The 3,694-nt window shown below is 45.9% G+C and overlaps 1 non-coding gene across 1 annotated transcript; it reads right to left on the reverse strand.

Annotated features, from left to right (window-relative positions):
• Positions 1-235: 235 nt before the first annotated feature.
• Trnat-ugu lies at positions 236-310 on the reverse strand. The gene has a single exon. It is a non-coding gene; the product is annotated as a tRNA-Thr (tRNA).
• Positions 311-3,694: the final 3,384 nt, after the last annotated feature.

The following is a 3,694-nucleotide window of genomic DNA, read 5'->3' on the forward strand; positions in this document are numbered from 1 at the left end:
AGGATGAGTGTAAACCCAATGTTTGCGTGGTAGAGTAATTATGGTGTACGCGCAGGTGGAGAATGTGTTTGTGCAGCAATCGCCGACATAATGTAACTGATATGAAGATGACATGTCCGAAAGAACAGATGCTATTGGTGACCGTGAAGCTCTCTAGAATGAAATTACAATTAAATCAAGACCATTTGGTGCAGACGGACGTTGATATACATCAACGGGAATAGTTGAAAATGTGTGCCTCGACCGGGACTCGAACCCGGGATCTCCTGCTTACAGGGCAGACGCTCTGTCCATCTGAGCCACCGAGGGCACAGAGGATAGTGCGACTACAGGGATTTATCGCCGGCACTCCCGCTGTGAGACCCACATTCTCAGCTTGTAGTCCACACACTACATTCGTAGTGCCCCTGCCATTATACCCATTACTCGCGGCAGATAATCCACCGAGTCCCGTAAGAGTTCAGGCAAGTCGTGTGCATCCGCACTGTAGAAGGTCATCAGCCGGGTAGCCTTAAACGATATGAAGATGGCATCTGTTCTTTCGGACGTGCACACGATTTGCCTGAACTCTTACGGGACTCGGTGGATTGTCTGCCGCGAGTAATGGGCATAATGGCAGGGGCACTACGAATGTAGTGTGTGGACTATGAGAATGTTGGTCTCACAGGGAGCGTGCCCACGATAAATCCCTGCAGTCGCACTATCCTCTGTGCCCTTGGTGACAGATGGATAGAGCGTCTGCCATGTAAGCACGAGACCCCGGGTTCGAGTCCCGGTCGAGGCACACATTTTCAACTGTCACCGTTGATGTATATCAACGCACGTCAGCAGCAATTGGTATTGATTTAATTGTAATTTCAGTAATGTAACTGAGGCGGAATAGGGGGAACCAGCCCGCATTCACCGAGGCAGAAGGAAAACCGCCTTAAAGCCATTCACAGGCTGGCCGACACACCGGACCTCGACACTAGTCCGCCGGGCGGAATCGTGCCGGGACCGGCACGCCTTCCCCCTCGGGAAGCAGTGCGTTTGACCGCACGGCCAGCCGGGCGGGCTAAGGAACAAGTAAGTCATATGTTATTGGAGTAACAGCTATTCGTATGAGCTAATGTTCGAATAGTCAAGTTTCACATGCTAGTCGCGTGCTGCTTCTGACAAGGTGGCGTGTTTGCTCTCTGTACAATATAGAGCTTAAGTAATATATGCAGCACAGCAGCTCACAAAGCAGCCACTTTACAAGCCCGATAGGTGTTCACCATGGCCCTTTCTCGGCGGTATGCACCAGGAAAGACGTTTCACTGATAAATGGAGGAGACATGTTTCCTACAAACACTATGGCTTCATCCCTGAAAATACAGCTGAGAAACTGATGATCGCTTACGCCCGCAGGCAACATTTACTGGCGCCAGTAGAAAATTGACGGACTGTTGATAATACAGGGAGTTATGTCTCTTCCAGACATATCGACTTGAAAGTTGTTTACCAAAATCATGGTAAGAGTTAAGACGCAGAGTTAAGACACTTTCGAAAAATATTGAAAATGGTAGGGGAGAAACGAGTATTTGCTAATGTATCATAGGCTAACGCCTTGTCCAGAGATTTCATTGGCCACTAATATGTGGCGTACATAATTCTGAGGCTGATAGGACGGGAGGAGGGGAATGATGTGGAAAATTTTCGCTCTTCCGATGACGCGCAATATGTGCTCGATTGGAGGAAGATCTGATGATCGAGCAGGCCAAGGCAACATGTCGACCCTCTGCAGAGCACGTTGGGTTACAACAGCGGTATGTCGGCGAGCCTTATCCTGTTGTAAAACACCCCCTGGAATGCTGTTCATAAGTGCCAGCTCAACAGGTCAAATCACCAGGTTGACGTACAGATTTGCTGACGTGGTGCGTTGGATGATGGCGGTAGTGTTCCTACTGTCATACGGAATAACATCGCAGACCATAACTCCAGGCGTAGGTCCAGTATGTCTAGCACATGCGTTGCTTATAGTTCTCAACTGGCCTCCATCTGGCCAACATGCGACCATGACTGGCATTGAGTCTGAACCAGATTTCATCAGAAGACGTAACAGATCTCCACCCTACTCTCCAATAAGCTCCTACTGCACACCACCGAAGTCGCAAATGGCGATGATTAGGGGTCAGTGGAAAGCATACTATAGGGTGTCTGGTGCAGAGCTGTCCTTAAAGTAACCGATTTTTAACAGTTCGTTGTGTCACTTTGGTGCCGACTAGTGTTGACATTGCAAGTGCAGATGTGGTTCGATGCATCAGAGCGACGAAAGGAGCACTAGGTGGTGACACGAGGTCGTCCAGAGCCCACTCATCTTGCGACCGAGCGTTCTCGTGCCTACATTCCTGCCAAGTCTTTCTGCAATACCACAGAAGGAACATGCAGCTACTCTTACCCCTAGTATACAATCTTGTTCAAAGTCATTGACACGTTGATAATGCTGTCTTTGTTGCCTGGAAGGTTTTCTTGACTAACGTCAACTCACCACGCCCAATCTCAAACGTAAGTAACGGCTCAAGACCGTTACAGTGTGTATGTAAAGCAAACCTGACTTGCATCCTCAGTTATTGGCGCCACTCTTATATGACAGGTGCCAAGTTTGAACAGACATCATGTTTCAGATGTAGAAACACGTCAGCCAACTTTTGTTTAAGTCGCACAACTGCTTCCTGGTGTTGTGATTTTTTTTCGTCAGTGTATATTTGTTGAAACGCAGGAGTTAGATATACGTAAAGATGCAGCGGACGTTGGTTTCAGAGGGCGGTTCAGACAATATTTGTTCTTTGCGAGTGGTGGAGATAACATGTACTATTGGAGAGCAGTAGAAAGCAGGTTGTGTTCTGGATATCACTGGAAAGCAGCTGGTCTTTGTTCGATATCCAACGCAACAGCCAGAATGGTGCCTGTTCTCTCTGCGGCATATGTGAAGTTTAAGTACCTTACGACTGAAATAGTTATTTCACAGCTGTAGTCATGTTTCTTATTATTTTTACTTCATTGCCTTCGCAATTCGGGGAGCAACGTGTGCTACAGTAAATCCTGAATTCCCTTTACTTAGTCGTCAACTTTTCGTTGCATGCATTAATTCTGGTGCAAGTCTAAAGACTCTTTAATACCGTGGGTAAAACAATTATTTCTGTCATATCTTTTACTGTCGACTTAGTTGGGATCACTGGAAGTAACACCTCTTTTACAATGTGTTTCACAGTATCTTGCAGACTCATTATACCTGGATAACTTCTAACTGAGAAAGTTTAATCCTTAATGTATATTTTGTTATTTTTTGTAACGAAAACGTTCGCCATGTTTACTTTTCCCACGTTTTTAGATCTTTGTCCTATTAATGGATAGGAATCGAATTCTTTTTTAAATAATTTCAGTAGTGCGTTAATCCCATACCGAGGCCACGAGTCATACATGTGAGGGACATTGTGTCTTATGACAGTTCCGTGGTGCAAATCTTCTTTTAAATACCAGATAGCTTCCGATCAGCCAACAGGCAGTAACGTCCTGCTTTACATAACAGGCTATTAAAAAAATATGTTTGACCATGTTCGTGTGTGTCTAACAGAAAGTGAAATTTGACAAGACTATCGTCTACGAAATAAAATGTAACACCGATTAGTGAGGGAGATGTTTACAACATGTCACCTCTGAGGATAAGCTATTC

This window comes from Schistocerca americana, chromosome 3, assembly GCF_021461395.2.
Source record: "Schistocerca americana isolate TAMUIC-IGC-003095 chromosome 3, iqSchAmer2.1, whole genome shotgun sequence".
Lineage (NCBI taxonomy): Eukaryota > Metazoa > Arthropoda > Insecta > Orthoptera > Acrididae > Schistocerca > Schistocerca americana.